General features: G+C 46.1%; 1 non-coding gene across 1 annotated transcript; it reads left to right on the top strand.

Moving 5' to 3' along the window:
• Positions 1-10,017: 10,017 nt before the first annotated feature.
• Positions 10,018-10,136, top strand: LOC138356348 (5S ribosomal RNA). The gene has a single exon (XR_011224376.1). It is a non-coding gene; the product is annotated as a 5S ribosomal RNA (ribosomal RNA).
• The last annotated feature ends 954 nt before the right edge of the window (positions 10,137-11,090 follow it).

Here is an 11,090-nt window from a genome sequence, read left to right as displayed (position 1 = left end):
GTTCCAGGCTGTAAGAACAATATTCATACACAGAGTGAGTACCATCATCGCCGAACAGCCCATCACTGAGATCGTGAAGAGCATAAACGCTCTGAACCGGTCTCTCACAGCCATCTCGGCCCACCTCATCCAGCAGGGTGAAAGCGGGAGGCCAACCCTCAAGGTCACCCTCAAGACTCCAGCAGAGGCCACTCTCGCGGCCGACAACGGACTCAGATGCTGTGGAGTGGCCTGCACACCCCACCAGATCACCAGGCAACGTTACTTCCGCCTTCGTCAATGTTTTCGGTGTTATCAATACACCCACTACGCCCAGAAGTGCCCAAACAGGCTGCAGAAATGCAGCATTTGTACTGGAGAACACCATCACAGGACCTGCACAGCCACCATCAAGCGCTGTCTACTTTGCAACGGAGAACACACAGCCGTCTCTCAAGACTGCCCCACCAGGCAGGAAGAAATAGCGAAAATGATCGACGCCAGACCTCGAAATCCTACTCCAAGAGTGAAATCTTTCAACATTCAAGCAGAAGCCTTCCCAGCACTCCCGACAAGTGGCGCCGCGAGCGGCGCACAAGTCAACTACTGGACCAGCAGCTCCCGCGCCAGCCACTCAAGGTCACAGACAACACCTCTCAACCCAGCCAGCCAGCCGTCCTCACTTACGCCGCCTGCAGCCACCCCTGATAGCACTGTTGCAGCCCTGATACACTTCGCAACGGCGCTCTCAGGTGGAGATCTCAGACAACGATATAAATTACTCCAGGAACTATACAAGGAGAACAACCTACCCCCGTTTGTGATACCAGAGGCCATGTTCAACTCCTGCTCTACTACAACAGAGGCCAACCCTACACCAGCCACTCCTGCAAACCCGACTACGGCAAACGACAGCACCACGACGGCTTCTCAACCGATCTCAACATCTGCTGAACCATCAACTGTCATCGCACCTGAACCCAAAGTGACTACCAGCATAGCAGCCCCGAAAATGTTCAACCCATACACTACTGTCATGAGTTTTGTCGAAGAAAACACCGACCCGAGAATGCAAGAATTCCATGTACCACTGCGGGACCCAGTATATGAACACGAGGACGGCGACGGCTGCGAATTGTCAGAATTCGACAATGAATCGGTCTCCCCAGTAAACCTAGAAGGTCTGCGATCCCCACGCAGATTCCTGATTCACGACCCCAAGGACACAGAAGAACCATTGTCAATCCTGGACGTGGAAGCAGGAACAATAACGAAGAAACACAGAAACGGCGAGGAAACTGTTACCAGGGTAGTAACTGACATGAAAACCCTGATGTACAACAGCGTATGGAGAGCAGCAAGAGAAGAACTGAACGAATATAAAGTAGTGACAAGACCCACACCTTCACCAAGCACGCCAACAGACCAAACTCCACGCAAGAGAACAAGGAAGAATAACAAGCCTAGCTTCAGCACCAGACTCGCCCGAAGGTAGCCGCCTTCACCCCCCCCTCCTCTTTAGGGGTGTAGGGACCTAATTTTGCTCGTTGGAGGTGGTGGAACCCCTGCAAGCTTTGGTGCAGACCAACGTGCAAGACAGAAGACAGAAGACTCCAGCTTCAAAGAAGAAAGAAGACTTCAGCTTCAAAGAAGAAAGAAGACTTCAACTCCAAAGAAGAAAGAAGACTCCACACATCATGAGGAAAGAAGACCTCACACCGCCGCCCCTCCCTCGGGACCCTGCCAGCCAAGCCTAAGCCGACCAGGTGTTCAAGTAGCCTCATATTCAGCCGCGCAGCTGGGTCTAGCCCTGGCTCTATCTCTACAACTCCGACGCTTCCTCTCACCCAAGCTATTCTTCACCTATACCCACTTCAAAGCTCACCCGAAGGGTATCTTGTCCTATATTTAATTCGATTCGGCATTCTTGATCCTCCCCTTGACCCTGACGGAATAGGACAGAAAATCTACATGATCACCCAGACTCCTTACACCTCCATCACCCCCATTGACAAAGGAATAAAGCTCTTTCTACCCTCTGAATCTGACCTCTATGCTTGCCTCACCCCCAAAGCCCGAACAGGACTACAGACACTTGGACTCACCCCTGCACTGACACTGGAACAGAAACACAATTGCACTGCTGTTGCCTTCAACGTAGACACCACCCTCCTCTCCACGATTACAACTTTAGACAAACAACGTACTGCCGACATCGGAAAAGCCAACAACATCATCATAGAAGATCTCTTCCACCCACCAAACACAAAGATCCTCAGAATCCGTTGCTCCTCCCCCACTGAAGCTGAATCCCTCCTCACACATGGCTTTAAAGCAGACCACATTTCCATCCCACATTATAACTTCAAGATGAGCACATACCAGTCCATTACACAATGCTTCAGGTGCTATGGATTCAACCATACCACCAGGCAATGCAAGGAAAAGGAACAAGCCTGCTCCTTATGCGCCAACAAAGGACACTTCTGGAAAGATTGCACAGAAGGAACACGATGCTGTATAAACTGTGGTGAAAACCATCCTGCCACCCACCACAATTGCAAAATCAGGGTGCAACTCATCAAGGCAATGAGGAATAAGACCCAAAACACACTACCCCAATATCATGCCCAGACAGCACGCCAGCTTTATCCCCAAAACCTCACTAACCAGCTTCACCGCCCCAACACACTTCCCCAAAATGCTCAAACAATACCCATCAACCCTCAAGGTAGAGGTGCCCTGCTCCCCACCCCCCCAGGTTTCCCACCTCTCCAAACCCACACCACCAGCGGACACCATCTCGCAAACCACCATACTCAGGCCCCCCCTCCCCCCCCTCACCCAACAACAGACGACACCCCGAGAATAGTGGCAGCTATCATAATAGCACAGATATCAGCACAAGGAGACACGAGGAAGGCAATTTCCAACATCCAACAAATCCTACTAGCAAACAACCTCCCTCCAATAGTCATCCCTCCCAGCTTGGCGTCACAACCAGTACAACCCCTAACACCTCCCCCCATCACCCCACAAGCACTTACACCACCACCACCCCTTATTACTCCCCAGACACCAAACCCAGTATCACCCCCACCCCTTATCACACTCCAGGCATCAAACCCAGTACCACTCTCACCCCTCACCACCTCCCAGACAAAAAACCCAGCACCACCCACACCCTCTTCCCCACCTTCTATCACACCCCAGGCAACAAACCCAGTACAACCCCCACCTCTCATCACCTCCCAGACAGAAAACCCAGCACCACCCCTACTCTCTTCCCCACCCCCCATCACCCCCCAGGCATCAAACCCAGTACCACCCCTACTCTCGCCCCCACCCCTCACCACCTCACAGACAACAAACCCAACACCACCCCCTCCCCCCATCACCCCCCAAACACCAAACACAGAACCATCTACACCCTCCCCTGACACCCAGGCCTCTAACTGCTTCTCACAGACCATGCTCCCCATGACAGCTACCCCTCTTCAGTCAAAAAGATCAAGTTCACCAAAACACAAAACAACTCTTCAAGTGAAAAGAACAAACTCACCTAAACAAAACAAAAAATTTCTGCATGCAAGACGAACAACCCCAATACACAAGAAAACCAACCCATCAATTAAAAAGAAATCAGATACCAAGAAACATGTAACCTCCCTCACCTTAGCCCACACGCCCAACACGTCAACTCACCTCACGCCCAACACGCTAGCCAACCTCACGCCCCTAACCCAATACCACACAGGTACAAAGCCCAAAATCCCACAAAATTTGCCCCAAAACGTGTCTTTCTCAGCCAAGAGGACTAACACCTCCCCAGACCACTCCCTCACCCCTACACCAAAACTTCCTAAATTCATACCAGACACCATGCAAAACGGACGCCATACATATCTCCTACCCAAATCTATAATTACCAAATCTGTCTACACAACGAATCAATCCACAAAGGAGAACCCCTCCGGTTCAAATGCCACAAACACTCCCCCAACAAGTCAATAAATATGAAAATCACACAATTTAACGTTAGAGCATATTACAACATCAGACACCTAATTGCTAACTTTGTGGAGAATGAAAGACCGGATGTGCTGCTACTAAACAGCACATGCGTGACGAACTCTCACAAAATTAGACATTTTGGCTTCACAACATACCAATCTCCTGATGAAGCTTACGAAGGGGTTGCTATTCTAATAAAGAACACCTATAAACATGACCTCCTCACTACCAACTGGCAACACAAACACTTCCTAGCAGTCCGCATTCACACTCAACACGGGCAGATGATCATTGGTACCACATACATTCGTCCAAACTTGGGTCTCCCCCTCCAGGACCTAAACACTCTCTTCAACCACACACACATACCAGTCTTCCTCCTAGCAGACCTAAATGCAAAACACCAAACATTCAACCATCGCCAACACAACATGCACGGTCAACAACTACACCAACTCCACCAAAACAAACACCTCACCTTCCTTGGCCCTGACTTCCAAACAACCTACACACACAATGGAACTGGGAGACCAGATCTAATCCTCACCAACAGAGCAGGCACTCACCTACAACACTACATCACACCCGGACCCCTCACTGGCTCAGATCACATACCCATATCACTCACACTCTCCAGCAACCCCATACTCATCCCAGCCACCCCACAATATGACTATCAAAATGCAGACTGGGAAGCCTTCAAACAACACCTAACTGCCAGCACACAGCCCTACAACTTCCAAGACAAACCACACACAGACATAGATTCCCAAGTCCTCACCATCCAGAATAACATCATACAAGCAGCTGATGCTACCATTCCAAAAACAACCCACAAAACTAGATACTCCTTTTTTCCTTCGATCAGAACAAAAAGGCTACTCTCCTGCTATCACAACAGATTCACCCACAACCTTCACAGATACAATCAAGTAAACACAGACCTCACTATACTCAGAAACCACATACTCAACAGCCTTGACCAAGACCATGCTAACAACTGGGAGAAACTCATACATAAAGCTGAAATACAAAGAAAAACAACTCCACAACAATTCTGGAACTTCATAAAGAGGATCAGAGGAAACTCCTCCTCTTCTGCCTTTACATACATCACTCACAACAATCAAAACTACACCGATCCCTCAGAAGTAATAGGCATATTCAAACAACACTGGCAGGACATCTTCAATCCCCACCCCCCACAACCAACAGCAATACAAAACATAAACAGAGTAGAAACATGGATACGACACAACCCTCATGCCATCACACACTACCCTACCATTGACCTCACGACACTAGACGACTTAGAAAGTGACCTCACAGAATCAATACTACCTGAAGAAGTTAAACTCATGCTCAAGAACACCAGACGTAAAGCCCCAGGAGCCTCTGGCATTGGCCAAGCTCTCCTCAAGCAACTTCCAGACCCCCTAATCTTTGCACTCACAGACGTCTACAACGCCTCACTAGCATCAGGATATTTCCCAAGCCCATTCAAAGAAGCCACAGCAATCCTCATTCCAAAACCCCAAAAATCCCCGACAGACCCTAAGAACTACAGACCGATCAGCTTACTAGAGACATTAGGAAAAGTATACGAAAAACTCATTAATCATAAACTCAGGAATCACCTAGAACACAAAAACATATTGACAGACAAACAATTTGGCTTCAGACAACACCGCTCAACACAAGACGCACTGAACATAATAACAAACTACCTCTCCATAAATAAACACCAAAGGGCCAAGACGGCCCTCATTGCAAAGGACGTCGAAAAAGCTTTTGACACCGTATGGCACGACGGCCTGCGTTACAAACTCTGCACTCTGTTTCAACTATCTGATAACATGCAGAGGCTACTTTGCAGCTTTCTAACAAATAGAAAGATGCAGATCAAGTTCCTCAGCAAGCTGTCGGGTTATTTCAACCTAAATGCAGGTGTCCCTCAGGGCTCAGTTCTTTCACCAACCTTATACATACTCTATATAAACGACATCCCTGACCCAGTATACTGGACATCAATGACCCTTTGCTACGCTGACGACGTAACCCAACTGATCACAGACTATACGATTAACGCCCTCACACGGAAAGCACAACAAGAAATAGACAAAGTCACCCTCTGGGAACACGACTGGCGAATAAAAACAAACCCCAACAAGTCAAAAATAACATACTTTTTCTACAACAAACGACGTAACCCTGACCCAGTAAAACTCTACTCTCAATCACCAGATGCAACCCAGATCCCAAGAGTCAACAAAACCACAGTACTTGGACTCACACTAGACTTTAACCTTCGCTTTCACACACACATAACACCCAAGAAAGCTATAGCCTCAAACGCCCTATCAAAACTCTACCCACTTAAACATGCCTCCCAAGCCACCAAGCTCTACTTATACAAAACACTTATTCTCCCACTCCTAACATATGCACCGATCCCACTCACACTTGCAGCACCAACAAATAGGAAGAAACTCCAGCGTACCCAGAACAGGGCTCTGAGATGGGTGTTCGATACCCATTGGCAGGACTTCACCACCAGTGAGGCCCTGCATGAGAGGGCGAACATCCCACCTCTGAACATAACCTGGGATACTATGGGGAAGAAACAGATTGACAGAATTCTCACCTATCATGACAACTACGACACGTTCCTCAGAAACGTCCTAAGCAGACCCAGACATACGCACAACCTCTTTAACCTGATCGACGATCCACCTCCTGCTCCGTCCTTTACATAACCCCTCTCCTATAATATCACTACTCAAATCACCAAACTTCCAACTATAACCTCCTAACTCTTCTCCCCCCTCTTTAGGGGGGGACCAACTAGCTCCCGTTTTCTGGTGCCTTGGGTGGGCCGCGATGCTGATTAACAGATCAAAGACCACATCTGGTGTGAGCCTCCAGGGCACACCCAGCTGAGGACTGCTGTCTCCGTGGGTGCTCAGAAAAGACGAAATGTTGTCACAGATCCGATTCCTTGCCTTCACTGCCTAGTCTGGTCATAACGATTTCAATGCCATGCAGCTGGGTCTAGCCCTGGCACTTTACCTCATACTGAAAACCCTTCCTCTCACCCCCACTAATTCTTCCCCTATCCCCACTTCCACGCTCACCCATTAGGGTATCTTGACCTATATTTAAATGAATGAATGAATGGCATTCGTCAATTCGATTCACACAACTTCAACACCATGACTGGACGCGGCAAGGGAGGCAAGGGACTCGGAAAGGGTGGCGCCAAGCGTCATCGTAAGGTGCTACGTGACAACATCCAGGGCATCACCAAGCCCGCTATTCGTCGCTTAGCTCGTCGTGGCGGCGTGAAGCGTATTTCGGGTCTCATCTACGAAGAGACCCGTGGCGTCCTGAAGGTGTTCCTCGAGAACGTCATCCGTGATGCTGTAACCTACACGGAACACGCCAAGAGGAAGACCGTCACTGCTATGGACGTGGTGTACGCTCTGAAGCGCCAGGGTCGTACCCTCTACGGATTCGGCGGATAAGAGCTTGGCTAATCCATCGATTCCACCCACCACCACCTCAAAACGGGACCTAATTAGGTCCCTATACTTTTTTACTGAAGGGCTTAATAGACGATAACATAAATTGTTTTGATATCAGCTAGCACATTGGGTCTTATGAAATCTATTTTTTATCCTCGCATGCTTAAAGGGACTCTGATTGGGGAGGGAGGGAGGGAGGGGGGGGGGAAGGTTTGTTACGTTATATACTAGCAGAGCAGGATCATTGGTGGGGGGGGGGGGGGGGTGAGGGGGAGAGAGAGAGAGAGAGAGATCTTTCCCAACTCTTCCTTTTTACATGAGTGAGCTACCCGTTTTATTCATTTTATCCTTCTCAGAGCTGTTTTGATAGTATCCAAATGATGGTAAATGAAAAGGGAGGACACGAATATCTACCCAGAATTCAGGACTGGCAATCGATATGCATGTTTGAGTGCGAATCTTTTCTCTCTCAACTTAGGTATACGTTTATGTCGTACCTAAAAGCGAGAACCACACTATTGGGACAAGTATGCAAGGCCCAATTTTCCTAACAAGGCACAGTTAATTTTGTTATTTTCGAACATTTCTTTCCAAATTGGTTATCCAATTAACAGTATTATATTAAGATCATGAATTGCTGGGTTAGGTTAGGTTAGGTTAGGTTAGGTTAGGTTAGCTTAGCTTAGGTTAGGTTAGGTTAGGTTAGGTAGGTTAGGTTAGCTTAGCTTAGCTTGGGTTAGCTTAGGTTAGGTTAGGTTAGCTTAGCTTGGGTTAGCATAGGTTAGGTTAGGTTTGATTACATTTCTATGTTAGATTTAACTCAAATTCAAAACAATTGCAGTCATTCGGCTTGTTAGTCAACTTGCCTCTAATAGGGGCAATTTGTCTAACAAGACTATTTAGTTTTGTGTGCATATATATATATATATATATATATATATATATATATATATATATATATATATATATATATATATTATAGCTTCAAGACTCCGAACCAATATAGAAGCATCAAGAGGAAGTGCTTGTGTTATGGGCCAATAGGCCTTCTGCAGTTACTTCCATTCTTATGTTTTTTATTCCCATTGGTTCGTGTTTTATCTTGTGTAAATGTCAATCACCTTACCCAAAACTTTGGTACCATATCACCTCACCCATGTGTATATATAAATATATATATATATATATATATATATATATATATATATATATATATATATATATATATATATATATATATATATATATATATATATATATATAATATACAGAGTAAATCTACCCCAAAAGTAATGATTTATTTGTCTACAAAACTAAACTCTTTTTGGAATCATATGAGGCCCCTCCACTGAGGGGGAGGCCTGGATGTTTATTGTCATGTGTATTCATGCTGCTTGCATGTCGTCGTTTATTTTGCCTTTGTTGTTTTCTTGACAGCTTTCTTTGCCTTGGGTGGTTTGGGAGATTTTGAAGCTCTCTTTATTTTGGGCTTTTTGTTCCCAACAACAAGCTGCTGCTGCTGCTGCTTCTTTTTCAAGGCTGTAGGTGGTTTGTTGCTTGTGGCGGCTTTCTTGGGAGTTACCACGGCCTTCTTTGCTGCTGTAGATGGTTTCTTGGTTGTGGTGGCTTTCTTGGGAGTTAGAACGGCCCTCTTCTCTGCTACGGCCAGCTTGAATGATCCACTAGCTCCACTTCCCTTGGTCTGAACAAGAATGCCGTCAGCCACTGCTTTCTGAGAAATCTTCGGATGTAAATGGCGATCTTGGCAGCCTCGACTTTGTTGTTGGCAACAACGTACTTCTTGATTGCTTGTAGAGACGAGCCCTTACGGTCTTTGAGTGCTGCGACCGCGGCTAGAACCATTTGACTAGTTTTCGGGTGAGCAACCTGGACGCGAGGTTTCCTGGTGGTGGCCACCACAGCAGCAGCAGCCGCAGCCTTCTTGGTAGGCTTTGCTTCTACATGATGATGATGAGATAACCAAGGTGATGAGAGACGCTCAGACAGTCACGGGGGAATGATGCTGCCGCCGCTTGAGCCGAACCTATTATGTGCCGGCACGGTACAGAAGCTGCAACCTGGCAACTCGTCACCAATCACGACGGTTGGTTTACGGCTCCGAAACCTGGATCCCATATCTTCTCTAAAATAGAAGCATTTGTTCATGTTCTTTGTAAAAGTATCATAAAGCAGGACAGATGAGACAAATATCATAAAAACTGAAGAGCAGATGAGCACACACATGTATGTATTACAAAAGAAAATCCACAAATTCATTAGAAATTGGCAGGGTAGGCTGAGGAAGTAGGTAGATGTAAAATGTCTGTAAATGGCGAAAGAACATAAACCCAAGACTGAATAAACGATGTTAAATATCCATGCCAAGGAGACAAAAATATGTTAGGATACAATTACCATTAAGACACCACAAGAAGGTCCGTATCCTGCCGTGATGACTAAAAAGAGTTGGTTATTAGCCACAATGTGTAGGCAGTCTCATGCCAACGGCCATACCACGTTGAGAACACCGCTTCTCGTCCGATCAGCGAAGTTAAGCAACGTTGGGTTTGGTTAGTACTTGGATGGGTGACCGCCTGGGAACACCAAATGCTGTTGGCACTAATGTTTTTTGTTTTGTTTTGTTTTGTTTCGTTTGTTTTTGTTTGAATGGCTGGCTGGCTGGCTCCACGGGAAATTCACGGAGTTGTGTGGAATAAGGCCTGGTAAAATGAATTAATATGTATGTCATGTTTAAAACAACTCGCTTAATATAGTGTGTGAGGCTTTATACAAAAACAAACAACCAAAACAAAACATGTTGTATATATATATATATATATATATATATATATATATATATATATATATATAGATATATATATATAGCTTAATCCGGGTTTGAACTCGCAACTCCAAGAATTACGCATCACTTATATACACTTTACCACTGGACCACTGCAGGACACTTGATGCTGAGGTATCAATTTAATGACGTAAATGCCATTTCCACAAATAAAATGATAATTTAAAAGTATTTGTATGTACAAATCTTTTCCTGTTTAAAAGGCTACAATATCAGTTACTGATATAATTTGTGTTAATGTTTCTATACCCACAGGAAGGCATGTTTTTGCTTATATGTAAGGGGTACGGAGAAGGAATCCACAGACCATCATTCCCCTTCCCCCCCCCCCCCCCCCCCCCTCCCACCTACTACCACCACCACCACCACCACCACCACCACCACCACCACCACCACTACTACTCACCACCAATCACCACCAATCACCACCACCACCAATCACCACCAATCACCACCACCACACCTAACCGAAAACCCCTAACACATCAACCCTCCCCCCAATCAACAGGCGAAATAATAACCCTCAAATGCCTGCCTGCCTGCCGCAGCCAGCCAATACTAACGGTCTTCTCAGAAAGAAAATCTCTTTGTATCTGTATTACTTGATGAAATGTATGATTCTAATAATGAAAATAAATTGTTATGTCGGTTGTATGAGCATAATGACCAATATGCACGTGATATGAATGAATTAAATAGTGTAGTTTTAA

Source organism: Procambarus clarkii, chromosome 71, assembly GCF_040958095.1.
Source record: "Procambarus clarkii isolate CNS0578487 chromosome 71, FALCON_Pclarkii_2.0, whole genome shotgun sequence".
In the NCBI taxonomy this organism is placed as follows: domain Eukaryota; kingdom Metazoa; phylum Arthropoda; class Malacostraca; order Decapoda; family Cambaridae; genus Procambarus; species Procambarus clarkii.
The sequence above is the reverse complement of the archived record's forward strand: the minus strand, read 5'-3'. Positions and strand labels throughout refer to the sequence as shown.